The sequence below is a fragment of the Schistocerca cancellata genome, chromosome 3, assembly GCF_023864275.1.
Source record: "Schistocerca cancellata isolate TAMUIC-IGC-003103 chromosome 3, iqSchCanc2.1, whole genome shotgun sequence".
NCBI classification, from domain to species: Eukaryota; Metazoa; Arthropoda; class Insecta; order Orthoptera; family Acrididae; genus Schistocerca; species Schistocerca cancellata.
The window spans coordinates 478,847,013-478,863,545 of NC_064628.1; the positions used below are offsets into that span (position 1 = coordinate 478,847,013).

Sequence of the window (16,533 nt, forward strand, 5' to 3'; positions counted from 1 at the left end):
ACCTGCAAAGTACGAAGCTGGATAAAAACAGAAGAATCTTCACTTCTGACGTACGCATCCACGGTTTTATTGCTTGGGAAGCCCAGATTGGGGTTTGATTTATCATGTTTCAGTGTTAACTATGTCATCTGGACAAATTTGACTATTTCATATTAAAAAAAGCCCTCTTTATAAGTTTGTACACTGCTCCATTCCTTATAGAATGTTGTATTGAGTTTAAGATGAAGATGGTATCATGGTCCGGCTGTACTAGTACATTGTATCCTTGACAAAAGTGACGCAGGATGACTTTTTAATATTTTGTATGTATTAGTTACGCCACGGTAGGAATATTATCCGATAGATTTTTACAATAATTTTATGATGTATGACGATGGTCAGTTTCGTCGCAACTGGTCTCGAATAAGGTCTGCTTAATTAGCAAATTTTGGTGCTATGTGAACATAACTATCTTTAAATATCTGCAAGCTGTAATTCACCACCTGCATATAATATGAGGATAAGGTAATTTGGCAGGCTGGGAAAATCAGAAGGCAGGTTTGAGCATTGCAGATGTCTACCTACTCATATTGTGGTGCAGCTCGGATCAATAACATTCAGTTCGAATTTCTTAACCGGAGCAGGTAGCTTCGTCAACGGTTTTAACACGTTCAGTCAAAGTAAGAAGACTGGACAGAAGCGCTCCGATGTAGCATGTCATTCCTGGATTTGTGGTCTCTAAGATGCGAGAGACGAAGACAGAAAACGAAAAATAAAATATACTGTCGTAGTAAGTTAAGCACAGATTCACCCACACATTTGGTTCTTCTTTTCCATAACTAAACTAGGAAGGCAGATTATTGTAAATAGAAAAAGTTATTGTTGTATGACACGAGATAACTTCTCCTTATTTGAGTCCTGCTTGAAAGAACTGCACCCTTCTGATATAGAACATTATATTGTTCCTCGCTGTGTATTAGGTATGAAACCGACTGCTGTTCATCACAGTACAGAACGCAGTAGGACAGTTGGAATGGGCCTGTTCCCTCAAGGAATACCTCAAGAGGTAGTACAAGCAACTCTTTGACGCAGTAGAAGTGATTGAAATGTATATCTTAATAACGGAAACGAATTCCAAATATTCCGTGGCCTTATTACTCGTCCCTTATTGTTCCCTCACTGTATTTCTGCTTTGCAGTTTATTAATTAAATAGTTCGGCAAAACCAATTATAAAACGAAATGTGTCGGAATAACTACAGCGTTAAAAACAGATCTCATTTCCTTGCGAGAAATGGGCAAACAAGATACTAACCTAATTGGGACGTCGATCGCAAGTTAATGATGCAAGTGGCTTCCTAACATATGACGGTGTGACAACTGGTTAAAAATATGAACTAAGTTAAAGAGAAAGCCTAAATTTTCACAATGCGACGCAAACCAGAGGTATAACACCATATGCTATAAGCCCCGCACATTACAAAAGCAAATGGCAGATTATAAATGTAAATAATTGTTTTACATCGACAGTTTAAAAATGATGCTGACATTTACCTTCATTCTATAAATATGTGATGACACATCCTAACAGGAAACTATACGCATTGGAGGTTTGAGCAATTTAATAAGGGAACAAGTGTCAGGCAAGAAACCATTTCAAATGTTTCTTTGTATCACAGAGATGTGGGCAGTTGACTTAGAAACAGACGCAAATCGTATTCATGAGGTTTTAGAGCCAAACATCTTGATCAACACATTCTGACGAGTGATCACGTAGGCATTGTCCCAGTAAGAGACGGCTGATTGTTTCTGAGGGAGGCAAGGGATTTCGAATGGCAGATAGACGTCCGAGTGAATGGAACGGCAAAAGGCTGTGGTAATGTGTGTAATCAGAGCGAAGTAGATGTTAATGTCAGTATTACGACGCGTCCGTATTAACTAAGCGTGCACGGTTTCTTCTAACCTGAAAAGTGATGTCAGTGGTAACTGCGTGAATATTACAAATGCTACAGAGCTAAACGGTGGAGTACTGCTGCCCTGATTACATCCTCGTCGCGTTGGTCTTTAATCACACAGTCGTTTCAGATACTTTTTACTCCAAAACACAACTGCCGACCGGAGTGGCCGAGCGGTTCTAGGCGCTACAGTCTGGAACCGCGCGACCGCTACGGTCGCAGGTTCGAATCCTGCCTCGGGCATGGGTGTGTGTGATGTCCTTAGGTTAGTTAGGTTTAAGTAGTTCTAAGTTCTAGGGACTGATGACCTCAGAAATTAAGTCCCATAGTGCTCAGAGCCATTTGAACCATTTCAGAACGCAACTGATTTAAGTCAAAAGTAACCTTGCAGTTTGGTGTGCCTACATAAAGGCAATTCTTTGTGCTAAATCGTGGTAATTTGCCTGATGTATTATGCGATAGTCTTTGAATATGTTCGCATTATCGCATTATATATATATATATATATATATATATATATATATATATATATATGAGTGTGTGTGTGTGTGTGTGTGTGTGTGTGTGTGTGTATGTGTGTGTGTGTGTGTTTTGTGTGTGTGTGTGTGTGTGTGTGTGTGTGTGTGTGTGGAATAAGGGCGCTCAAAGACGAAGTTATCAGCGGCCAAATGAAATAAGTAGAAACTAATGTGGTTAATATGTAGAAAAGCTTGTAAAAAGAAATCTGACAAGAGAAGGTTATTGTAGCTGTGGCGGGGAATAGAGAAAAACTGTTTTTGTTCTGTTATTGACTAGAAAGAAAAACTCTTTAAATAAAAAAATAAAAAAACTTTGAACATAGCTGCTAAGTTTCAGTGACCGTGTCAGAATTACACTCCTGGAAATTGAAATAAGAACACCGTGAATTCATTGTCCCAGGAAGGGGAAACTTTATTGACACATTCCTGGGGTCAGATACATCACATGATCACACTGACAGAACCACAGGCACATACACACAGGCAACAGAGCATGCACAATGTCGGCACTAGTACAGTGTATATCCACCTTTCGCAGCAATGCAGGCTGCTATTCTCCCATGGAGACGATCGTAGAGATGCTGGATGTAGTCCTGTGGAACGGCTTGCCATGCCATTTCCACCTGGCGCCGCAGTTGGACCAGCGTTCGTGCTGGACGTGCAGACCGCGTGAGACGACGCTTCATCCAGTCCCAAACATGCTCAATGGGGGACAGATCCGGAGATCTTGCTGGCCAGGGTAGTTGACTTACACCTTCTAGAGCACGTTGGGTGGCACGGGATACATGCGGACGTGCATTGTCCTGTTGGAACAGCAAGTTCCCTTGCCGGTCTAGGAATGGTAGAACGATGGGTTCGATGACGGTTTGGATGTACCGTGCACTATTCAGTGTCCCCTCGACGATCACCAGTGGTGTACGGCCAGTGTAGGAGATCGCTCCCCACACCATGATGCCGGGTGTTGGCCCTGTGTGCCTCGCTCGTATGCAGTCCTGATTGTGGCGCTCACCTGCACGGCGCCAAACACGCATACGACCATCATTGGCACCAAGGCAGAAGCGACTCTCATCGCTGAAGCCGACACGTCTCCATTCGTCCCTCCATTCACGCCTGTCGCGACACCACTGGAGGCGGGCTGCATGATGTTGGGACGTGAGCGGAAGACGGCCTAACGGTGTGCGGGACCGTAGCCTAGCTTCATGGAGACGGTTGCGAATGGTCCTCGCCGATACCCCAGGAGCAACAGTGTCCCTAATTTGCTGGGAAGTGGCGGTGCGGTCCCCTACGGCACTGCGTAGGATCCTACGGTCTTGGCGTGCATCCGTGCGTCGCTGCGGTCCGGTCCCAGGTCGACGGGCACGTGCACCTTCCGCCGACCACTGGCGACAACATCGATGTACTGTGGAGACCTCACGCCCCACGTGTTGAGCAATTCGGCAGTACGTCCACCCGGCCTCCCGCATGCCCACTATACGCCCTCGCTCAAAGTCCGTCAACTGCACATACGGTTCACGTCCACGCTGTCGCGGCATGCTACCAGTGTTAAAGACTGCGATGGAGCTCCGTATGCCACGGCAAACTGGCTGACACTGACGGCGGCGGTGCACAAATTCTGCGCAGCTAGCGCCATTCGACGGCCAACACCGCGGTTCCTGGTGTGTCCGCTGTGCCGTGCGTGTGATCATTGCTTGTATAGCCCTCTCGCAGTGTCCGGAGCAAGTATGGTGGGTCTGACACACCGGTGTCAATGTGTTCTTTTTTCCATTTCCAGGAGTGTATATTGTAACAAATAAGCCCTCGGTCACAAATATTAAGTCAAAATCGACCTGGTTTCGACGCTACTATGAGCGTCGTCTTCAGAAATACACTAACTGTACTAAAACATTAGGTATATAGTACACTAATAAAAATGAAGTTTGTACTGACTCGAAAAGATGCAGTACTTACAAGCCACATATTAAAAAAGATCTAAGCCGGAAAGGCGACGTCACGAACACTTGTGAGATGGCGAGCCGCTAAGGACTGTTCTTTCTGTGGACAAGGATTGCAACAAGACTTAATATTTGTGACTGAGGGCTTAATTGTTACAATATAACTCTTTAAATAGTTTTAGCTGCTATGCTGCAACGGCATTGACGGGAGAAGGAGGAACAAATGGGGCAGCAATAAGTTTCCCCACTATACTGAAGCCCTTCATTTGCGTATCGCTGTTCAAGGAGCACAGTGGTCAAAATACGTCACATGCGTTTGTATTTGCTGTTAGAGTAGGTCAGGTTATATTTGTTGTGTGGAAATATGTCTACAGAGTTAGTAAATATTAAACGTTGTGAACGAGACAGGCAGTAACTGTGAAACTGCTGGTAGAGTACTTTGGTACTGCAGATGATGTATCTACAGGAGAAGAGCGTGGGGTTATTTATGAACAAACAGAGGAACAGTTGACAGAAGAGGATGCTGTAATAGCAGAGGCTACTACGCTTTTAGTAGATCATGAGGCATCAGACGAAGAGGCAAGTAAACGATAGTGAGGGACGAAGCAGTGTCTCCAGTAACGGATATACAGGGGAAACAGCGGTTCCTCCTATCAGCCATCACCTGCAAGGAAACCAACGATGCTTTCAGATGGGTATCTGACTGATACGTACAAGATATGGACAAACCAATGCAGGAACAATTGAACTGTCAATTATTGAAACCAAATAAGTCAAATTATACGCTTTTCAGGAGAAACAATATACTAAATACTGCCATAAGTAATACTGTTACGTTACTGGAATTTTTCAGAACTGAAAGTGGTTTCATTGTGCTTTTATTGAGAGAGATATAACTAATTTATAGCACAACATTTCGATATTTAATGGTGTCAAAGTTTTTTGACTAATTTGGTTTCAACAATTTACAAACATATTTTCTGCTGTTTTAGGATTTAATTGTATGAACACTTCATAATGCATTAGCATGGTCTGACAGAATAGAACAAACTGAATTATTTTAACAGCAATTATGATTAACTGTACATGACCTATAATTTTAGTCAATCACTGGCCAAGAAAGCACTTCTTCATAGAATGATCTCTTTGCAGCAGGCACATGTTCAATGAATTTCTTCACATCTTTCATCTCCATTCTATAAATGGATAGTTGGTAAGTCGGGTAGGCCACTGGAATGCTGTCCATTAATCCTGAAATGATGGGCTCATGTCTTCCTCTTAAGTGAAAAGTATGTCTTACTAATCCATCGTTATACAGATTCGAAACACAAGCGAATTCGTCACTGCATGTACGAGTATGGTCATGAAAGCTTTCTTGCAAACCAGTTTCCTTTCACTTCCAAGGTATGGTATAGAAACGGTGCATCCCTACAGTTTTTACATCATTCGGGATCAGATTTCTGAGGACGCCTCTGCTTCACTTACTTGGCTTCATTAAAAATGAAATATAAGTCCTGGGCATCTTTGGTAGGAAGATCAAGAAATTATGTTGAGTTACATCAATGGAGTCATAACATTTCATTCTGCAGCTGAAAGGAAATCAATAACGTAAGACTGGTATTGCTGGTAATATTGATATTATTTACATCTATTCAGTTTCCTACGGTTGTTCCAAGAAATACGAGTATTGATATTTACATGGAAGATACTCTAACTGCTTTCCCTGGAACATAATATCCTCTGTAATTTCGACAAGGCATTCCTCTGGTACGTGCTACCTTCACCGTATTTCTATAATAATCTGCACTACTATTCTTCCTTTTGGGAACCGTAGTAATAGAACCAACTGCCGCTCAATGAACATTAACAGTGGCTGTTAGTGCCACAGGCAAGGAAGTGGATAGGTTCGTCAAAAATGTGTACAACTGGAGGAAAACAGATTCTGAGCGGGAACGAGCAATATCTGTGGAAAAGAAATGTCAGTGACTCAGCTGGTTTCAACAAAAAACAGCGTAAAGTGCACCACCTATTCTACCATTTGTATGAGCACGACGTGTTTCATTTCAACACCAAACGATTGGCTATACTCTTAAATATACTGTTTAGTGAAAGAAAGAAAATTTAAATTTTTTACTTTTTTTTTCAACAATTTGCGATTCAAATATGGGAATGTTTATCTTCACCGTCTGTTTCGTCCTGGATAAGCAGTTAGTATGAAACCACGTCTGAAAATTAAAACAGTGTTGGAAAGAAAATGAAAATAAAGAGTAAGACTATGTTACAAAACTTCGTAAACAAGCTAAAACAACTTTATTCCTCAAACCTAAAACTTCTGTGGGATATGATAAATCGTGCATCATTTTATAGCAAAGAGACATGACGGGGCATTGAGACTTTGGACACTGAAAGTAAAGAAAAGAAGTGAGCCCCACAGTTCACTGCAGTTCAAAGCTTCCAACTGGTATGAAAAGAAAATTAAAAATATTGTTGTTCTGGTCTTCAGTCAAGAGACTGGTTTGATGCAGCTCACCATGCTACTCTAGCCTGTGCAAGCTTCTTCAAGTAACTACTGCAACCTCCATCCTTCTGAATCTGATAACTGTATTCATTTCTTGGTCTCCCTCTACGATTTTTACACACCACGCTGCCCTCCAATACCAAATTGAAGATACTTTCATGCCTCAGAACATGTCCTACCAACCGATCCCTTATTACATTCAAGTTGTCCTACAAATTCCTCTTCTCCCCAATTCTATTCAGTACTTCCTCATTAGTTACGTGATCTACCCATCAAATCTTCAGCATTCTTCTGTAACAGCACATTTCGAAATCTTCTATTCTCTTCTTATCTAAACTATTTATCGTCCAAGTTTCACTTCCACATGGCTACACTTCATGCAAATACTTTCAGAAAAAACTTCCTGACCCTTGAATCTGTACTCGATGTTAACAAATGCTCTTCTTCAGAAACGCTTTCCTTCCCAATTGCAAGCCTACATTTTATATCCCCTCTACTTCGACCGTCATAATTATTTTGTTCCCAAACAGAAATACTCTTCTACTACTTTGTCTCTTTTCCTAATCTAATTGCCTTAGCATCACCTGATTTACTTCGACAACATTCCATCATCCTGGCTTTCCTTTTTGTGATGTTCTTCTTACATCCCCCGTTAAGACATTGTCCATTCCGTTCAAGTGCTCTTCCAGGTGCTTTGCATTCTCTAACAGAATTACAAAGACATCGGCAAACCCTAGAGTTTTTAATTCTTCTACATGGATTTTAATTCCCACCCCAAATTTTTCTTTTGTTTCCTTTGTTGCTTGCTCAGTACACAGATTGAATAACATCGGGGATAGACTACACACTGTCTCACTCCTTCTCAAACCACAGCTTCCTTTCATGCCCCTCGACTCTTATAACAGCCATCTGGTTTTTGTACAAATGGTAAATAGCCTTTTGCTCCCTGTATTTGACCCGTGCCACATTCAGATTTTGAAAGAGAGTATGCCTGTCAACATTGTCAACAGCTTCCTCTCAGTCTACAAATGCTAGAAACGTAGGTTTGCCTTTCCTTAATCTATTTTCTAAAATACGTCATACGGTCACTATGGCCTCACTTGTTCCAACATTTCTACGGAATCTTCCCCGAGGTCGGCTTTCACCAGTTCTTCCATTGGTATGTAAGGAATTCGTGTTAGTATTATGCAAACTGTGACTTATTAAACTAATAGTTAGGTAATTTTCAGACCTGTCAACACCTGCTTTCTTCGGTATTGGAATTATTATATTCCTTTTTAAGTGTGATGGTATTTTGCTTGTCTCATTGATCCTACTCACCAATTGGTAGAGTTTCGTCAGTGCTGGCTCTCCCAAGGCTATCAGTAGTTCTAATGGAATATTGTCTACCCCCGTGGCCATGTTTCGACCTAGGTCTTTCAGTGCTCTGTCAAATTCTTCTTCTTCCTTCCTCCTCATCTACGTCCTCTTCCATTTCCATAATATTGCCCTCAAGTACATCACCCGTGTATAGATCCCCTATAAATTCCTTCCATCTTTGTGCTTTCCCTTCTTTGCTTATAACTGGTTTTTCATATCAGCTCTTGATATTCGTACAAGAAGTTCTCTTTTCTCCAAAGGTCTCTTTAATTTTCCTGTAACCAGTATACATGTTACCCCTAGTGATATATGCTTCTACATCCTTACATCTGTCCTCTAGCCATTCCTGCTTAGCCATTTTGTACTTCCTGTTGATCCCATTTTTGAGACGTTTGTATTCCTTTTCACCTGGTTCGATTATTGGACTTTTATATTTTCTCCTTTCATCAATTAAATTCAAAATCTCTTCTGTTACCGAAGGATTTCTACCAGTCCTCGTCTTTTTACCTACTTAATCCTCTGCTGCCTTCTCAATTACATTCCTAAAGCTACACCTTCTTCTTCTACTATATTCCTTTCCCCCGTTGTTGTCAATCGTTCTCTAATGCTCTGTCTGAAACTGTCTACAACCTTTAGTTCTTTCAGTTTATCCAGGTACCTTCTCCTTAAATTCCTACCTTTTCGCAGTTTCTTCAGTTCTAGTCTACAGTTCATAACCAATAAATTGTCGTCAGAGTCCACATCTGCTCCTGGTAATGTCTTACAATTTAAAACCTGGTTCCTAAATTTCTGTCTTACCATTACATAATCTATCTGAAACCTTCCAGTGTCTCCTGCCCCTTCCACGTATACAACCTTCTTTCATGATTCTTAAACCAAGTGTCTGCTATGATTAAATTATGCTCTGCGCAAAATTCTACCAGGCGGCTTCCTCTTTCATTCCTTACCTCTAGTCCATACTCAACCACTAGTTTTCCTTCTCTTCCTTTTCCTACAATCGGATTCCAGTCCCGCATGACCATTAAATTTTCGTCTCCCCTCACTATCTGCATGACTTCTTTTATCTCATCATAAATTTCTTCAATCTGCGGAACTAGTTGGCATATAATCTTGCACTACTGTGGTAGGCATGGGCTTCGTCTCTATCTTTGCTGCAATAATGCGTTCACTATGCTGTTCGTAGTAGGTTATCCGCGCTCCTATTTTTTATTCATAATTAAGCCTACTCTTGCATTACCCCTACTTGATTTCGTATTTAGAATCCTGTATTCACCTGACCAAAAGTCTTGTTCCTCCTGTCACCGAACTTCACTAATTCCCACTATACCTAACTTTAACCTATCCATTCTAACCTTTCTGTCTGATTAAGGAATCTGACATTCCACGCTCCGATTCGTAGGACGACAGTTTTTATTCTTCTGATAACGTAGGAATAAGATTTTCTGTTTCAAAATAACCCACAATGTTTGCAAAATAGCCCACAATGTTAACAAGCAGTTGGTTGAAGGGGAGATCCATATTCAACGAGAAGCTTATCAACTCATGGGGGAAATAAAGATTTGATAAAGAATTACGATCTGGACGCACTCTCGCTGTAAAGTGAAGAAAGCTTGCCTTTGGTTCAGAGCGGCAAACACACACTCTTGTATGGCTGTGATAGAAGATACCCTGCTACCCCATTTGTATGTCCTTGTATCGGAGTCCAACGGCCACTTCCCTGCGAATGTGAATATAAATTTACAGAAGATCAAGGCCTTTGATAGCAGATCTGGTCAGATATACAAAAAAAATCTAAAACTTTGATTGACTTCTAGACAGCCAATAGATGACAAACTATAGAACTCTATAGTTCCTGGACGCCATGAATTCTGATTCCAGCAAAGCCCAAAGGCATTTCCATTTGTGTAATAAATCATTCGTACTTACAGACTTTGCATCGTAACTATGACGACTGGTGTCTCCTGCACTAACACTACAATAGCACCTACAATTCTTATGGTGAATGTATGTTTTGTTGTTTTATTAACTACATTACGTATAAAAATAATTTGCGAGACAACATAAAGTGACCCTCTCTTTTGAGATATCTCCCGATCTTACCAGTGATCACCAGCACAATCACACTAGCTCCCACTCACACTACAACATATGTTCTACAATTGTTAAGTGGATATAAGTAAAAAAAGAGGTAAACTAAAATAGATCTACAGGATTATGTGAGTGGCTGAGCACGTGCAGAAAACATGGATAGGCTAGCCAGCCTTATAACACATTACAAACGTCGTTCTAAGATTTTTGGGAAGAAATAGTACAGTTCACTAAATCTTAAAAGTAGTACAACATTCGTTTCATTCCAGAATGAGATTTTCACTCTGCAGCGGAGCGTGCGCTGATATGAAACTTCCTGGCAGATTAAAACTGTGTGCCAGACCGAGACTCGAACTCGGGACCTTTGCCTTTCGCGGGCAAGTGCTCTACCAACTGAGCTACCGAAGCACGACTCACGCCCGGTACTCACAGCTTTACTTCTGCCAGTACCTCGTCTCCTACCTTCCAAACTTTACAGAAGCTCTCCTGCGAACCTTGCAGAGCTAGCACTCCTGAAAGAAAGGATATTGCGGAGACATGGCTTTGCCACAGCCTGGGGGATGTTTCCAGAATGAGATTTACACTCTGCAGCGGAGTGTGCGCAGATATGAAACTTCCTGGCAGATTAAAACTGTGTGCCCGACCGAGACTCGAACTCGGGACCTTTGCCTTTCGCGGGCAAGTGCTCTACCAACTGAGCTACCGAAGCACGACTCACGCCCGGTACTCACAGCTTTACTTCTGCCAGTACCTCGTCTCCTACCTTCCAAACTTTACAGAAGCTCTCCTGCGAACCTTGCAGAACTAGCACTCCTGAAAGAAAGGATATTGTGGAGACATGGCTTAGCCACAGCCTGGGGGATGTTTCCAGAATGAGATTTTCACTCTGCAGCGGAGTGTGCGCTGATATGAAACTTCCTGGCAGATTAAAACTGTGTGCCCGACCGAGACTCGAACTCGGGACCTTTCCCTTTCGCGGGCAAGTGCTCTACCAAATGAGCTACCGAAGCACGACTCACGCCCGGTACTCACAGCTTTACTTCTGCCAGTACCTCGTCTCCTACCTTCCAAACTTTACACAAGCTCTCCTGCGAACCTTGCAGAACTAGCACTCCTGAAAGAAAGGATATTGCGGAGACATGGGTTAGCCACAGCCTGGGGGATGTTTCCACAATGAGATTTTCACTCTGCAGCGGAGTGTGCGCTGATATGAAACTTCCTGGCAGATTAAAACTGTGTGCCCGACCGAGACTCGAATTCGGGACCTTTGCCTTTCGCGGGCAAGTGCTCTAGCAACTGAGCTACCGAAGCACGACTCACGCCCGGTACTCACAGCTCTACTTCTGCCAGTACCTCGTCTCCTACCTTCCAAACTTTACAGAAGCTCTCCTGCGAACCTTGCAGAACTAGCACTCCTGAAAGAAAGGATATTGCGGAGACATGGCTTAGCCACAGCCTGGAGGATGTTTCCAGAATGAGATTTTCACTCTGCAGCGGAGTGTGCGCTGATATGAAACTTCCTGGCAGATTAAAACTGTGTGCCCGACCGAGACTCGCTCTACCAACTGAGCTACCGAAGCACGACTCACGCCCGGTACTCAAAGCTTTACGTCTGCCAGTACCTCGTCTCCTACCTTCCAAACTTTACAGAAGCTCTCCTGCGAACCTTGCAGAACTAGAACTCCTGAAAGAAAGGATATTGCGGAGACATGGTTTAGCCACAGCCTGGGGGATGTTTCCAGAATGAGATTTTCACTCTGCAGCGGAGTGTGCGCTGATATGAAACTTCCTGGCAGATTAAAACTGTGTGCCCGACTGAGACTCGAACTCGGGACCTTTGCCTTTCGCGGGCAAGTGCTCTAGCAACTGAGCTACCGAAGCACGACTCACGCCCTGTACTCACAGCTTTACTTCTGCCAGTACCTCGTCTCCTACCTTCCAAACTTTACAGAAGCTCTCCTGCGAACCTTGCAGAACTAGCACTCCTGAAAGAAAGGATATTGCGGAGACATGGCTTAGCCACAGCCTGGGGGATGTTTCCAGAATGAGATTCTCACTCTGCAGCGGAGTGTGCGCGGATATGAAACTTCCTGGCAGATTAGAACTGTGTGCCCGACCGAGACTCGAACTCGGGACCTTTGCCTTTCGCGGGCAAGTGCTCTACCAACTGAGCTACCGAAGCACGACTCACGCCCGGTACTCACAGCTTTACTTCTGCCAGTACCTCGTCTCCTACCTTCCAAACTTTACAGAAGCTCTCCTGCGAACCTTGCAGAACTAGCACTCCTGAAAGAGAGGATATTGCGGAGACATGGCTTAGCCACAGCCTGGGGGATGTTTCCAGAATGAGATTTTCACTCTGCAGCGGAGTGTGCGCTGATATGAAACTTCCTGGCAGATTAAAACTGTGTGCCCGACCGAGACTCGAACTCGGGACCTTTGCCTTTCGCGGGCAAGTGCTCTACCAACTGAGCTACCGAAGCACGACTCACGCCCGGTACGCACAGCTTTACTTCTGCCAGTACCTCGTGTCCTACCTTCCAAACTTTACAGAAGCTCTCCTGCGAACCTTGCAGAACTAGCACTCCTGAAAGAAAGGATATTGCGGAGACATGGGTTAGCCACAGCCTGGGGGATGTTTCCACAATGAGATTTTCACTCTGCAGCGGAGTGTGCGCAGATATGAAACTTCCTGGCAGATTAAAACTGTGTGCCCGACCGAGACTCGAACTCGGGACCTTTGCCTTTCGGGGGCAAGTGCTCTACCAACTGAGCTACCGAAGCACGACTCACGCCCGGTACTCACAGCTTTACTTCTGCCAGTACCTCGTCTCCTACCTTCCAAACTTTACAGAAGCTCTCCTGCGAACCTTGCAGAACTAGCACTCCTGAAAGAAAGGATATTGCGGAGACATGGTTTAGCCACAGCCTGGGGGATGTTTCCAGAATGAGATTTTCACTCTGCAGCGGAGTATGCGCTGATATGAAACTTCCTGGCAGATTAAAACTGTGTGCCCGACCGAGACTCGAACTCGTGACCGTTGCCTTTCGCGGGCAAGTGCTCTACCAACTGAGCTACCGAAGCACGACTCACGCCCGGTACTCACAGCTTTACTTCTGCCAGTACCTCGTCTCCTACCTTCCAAACTTTACAGAAGCTCTCCTGCGAACCTTGCAGAACTAGCACTCCTGAAAGAAAGGCAAAGGTCCCGAGTTCGAGTCTCGGTCGGGCACACAGTTTTAATCTGCCAGGAAGTTTCACATCAGCGCACACTCCGCTGCAGAGTGAAAATCTCATTCTGGAAACATCCCCCAGGCTGTGGCTAAACCATGTCTCCGCAATATCCTTTCTTTCAGGAGTGCTAGTTCTGCAAGGTTCGCAGGAGAGCTTCTGTAAAGCTGTCCCACTCGGACCGGTGGGATGCAGTCACATATTGCCTGGGGATTGCTATTGGTGAACAAACGGATGAACATCATAGCGCAGTAGGTGAGAGACGTAACGCACTGTAAATACGAGTCCCATGGATATAAGCCGTAGTAGCTACTCTGAGGTGAAGAGACGTCTACGAGGTGGATTAGTGTCTAGAACTGCATGAAACCAGTCTTCGGAACGAAAATTCCACAGGGTAGGCTGCAGGTCAACACATAGTTTTAGTAAGGTGCACAAACTAATTATTAAGTGTGAATTAATCTATTATTGAAACAACGTTGATTCGACAATAATTAATCGTAGGTTAACTTTGTTTTTATACTACAGCTTATTGGTATCCGAAAACGAGCATATTTCATTACACGGAAGCTGTGTCTCACTATCTACAAAAATATCTGATATGTAATTCATTGAAGAGCTATCACAATAATTATACAAGACTGAAATTGAGGATTGTCCGGTGACACGTGTACATGTTCAATTGCAATGGTGGGAGCGTGACAAGCGAACAATTACATAGCCCGACAGATCCTACTTCGTGCATCTGATTATCGTGAATACTAGCAGTAGCACTTATTTACACAGGAAAATATTAATATTGATCTCAGAAACGATACGTAGAGGTAAACCGTTCCAACGATCAATGACTATAAAAATAATCGAGCACTTCCTTTGTTTCCCATAACAACCAAATACAAAGGCAGTGCGTATACGCAATCTTCCCTCAGTCGTCCTCCTCCAATTTACACACACACACACACACACAAACACAAACACACAACCCTTACCTTTGACTTTGTTTGAGGTCGTTAAGTACGAGCTCTTGAGACCTTGGGACGGACTTCCCTAATTACAAATGAAATATTAACAGCAGGGCAAATAGGATTTAGCGAACTCGAGCCCTAAGAGGAAAGGAAATTCAAAGAAAATTACTATCTCGTTAGTGCACTAGGTTGATGAAAGACAATTCGTTTCAGGAAGTCACTGTACACTGTACGTTAATGCCTCCGAAGTTTCTGCTCAAATACTTTTTATGCTTATTTCACATTTCTTCTTAGGTTTCACAGACTGATGTGATTCTAACAGACAGAAAGCCGCTTCAAGAATTAATAATAACTTTCTCATGTGCCCCTCGGTATAGTCTATTTATTTATTAATATTTTAGTATTTATTAGTTAGATCATACTTTTATATAGTCATATGATACTTTTACGTGTGAGTGTAATTGAAGCAAAACTATAAACAAAGAAAAAACTATAAGGAATGCCGTCTGCGTGTAATGAAATACTTCTGACATTTTACTTGTTATCAATACTACTCTTAAATCCACGTAGCAGGGTAAATAGTTACGTGACATTCCTGTACTGTGTTTCGAATCATTTTTACATACACTGAAAAGCCAAAGAAACTGTCACACCTGCCTAATATCGTGTAGGGCCATCGTGATCACGCAGAAGGGCCGCAACACGACGTGACGTGGAGTCGAGTACTTAATGAAATGGTGCTGGAAGATACTGACACCATGAACCCTGCAGGGCTGTCAATGAATCCTTAAGAGTACGAGTGGTAGAGATGTCTTCTGTACAGGAAGTTGTAAAGCATACCAGATAGGGTCCATAATGTTCATGCCTGAGGAGTTTGGTGCCCTCTGTAGCAATTCTAGACGTGTGGGTTGTCGCATTGTACTGCTGGAATTGATCAAAGGACATTAATGGATGCAGGTGATCAGACAGGATGCTTACGTACGGGATACCTGTCAGAGTCGTATCAAGACTTATCAGGAGCCCCATATAACTCTAACTACGCACGCTCCACACCACTACAGAGCCTCCACTAGCTTGAACTGTCCACTGCTGACATGAAGGGTCCATGGATTCATGAGGTTGTCTCCATACCCGTACACGTCCATCCGCTCGATACAATCTGAAATGAGAGTCGTCAGACAGGGAAACATGTTTCCAGTCATCAACAGTCCAATGTCGGTGCTGACGGGCTCGGGCGAGGCGTTAAGCTCTGTGTCGTGCAGTCATCACGGGTACACGAATGGGCCTTCGGCACCGAAAGGCCATATCGATGATGTTTCGTTGAATGGTTCGCACGCTGACACTCCTTGATGGCCCAGCATTGAAATCTGCAGCAATATGCGGAAGGGTTGCACTTCTATCGTGTTGAAAGATTCTCTTCAGCCGTCGTTCGTCCGGTTCTTGTAGGATTACTTTTCGGCCGCAGCGATGTCGGAGATTTGATTTTTTACCAGATCCCTGATACTCACGGTACATCAGTGAAATTGTCGTACGGTTGAGTCCCCACTTCATCTCTACCTCGGTGATGCTGTGCCCCATCGCTCGTGCGCCGAGTATAGCACCACGTTCAAACTCACATAAATCTTGATAACCTGTCGTTGTAGCAGCAGTAACCGATCTAACAAATGCGGCAGACACTTTTTGCTTATACAGGCGTTACCGACGGCAGCACCCTGTTCTACCTGTTCTACATCTCTTTGTATTTGATAGTCAAACACTGCTTAGTGTAACACTGTAACGCAACAAAAACTGATACGTTATATTTCAGGTAATTCTAATTTTCATTAAGAGCTATGTTATGCACTGCTACCCTCTTGCATTGATCACAAAGCGAGTTCATGTTGTTCCTGTTGTAGTAGTTGTTGTGATCTTCTGTCCGAAAGCTGGTTTGAAGCAGCTCTCCGAACATGAACATCCAGTGCGAGTAGTCCCTCCACCTCTACCCCACTACTGC

The 16,533-nt window shown here is 43.4% G+C and overlaps 1 non-coding gene across 1 annotated transcript; it reads right to left on the bottom strand.

Moving 5' to 3' along the window:
* Positions 1-13,056: 13,056 nt before the first annotated feature.
* On the bottom strand, positions 13,057-13,131 carry Trnas-cga (transfer RNA serine (anticodon CGA)). Its single transcript has one exon. It is a non-coding gene; the product is annotated as a tRNA-Ser (tRNA).
* Between the last annotated feature and the right edge of the window lie 3,402 nt (positions 13,132-16,533).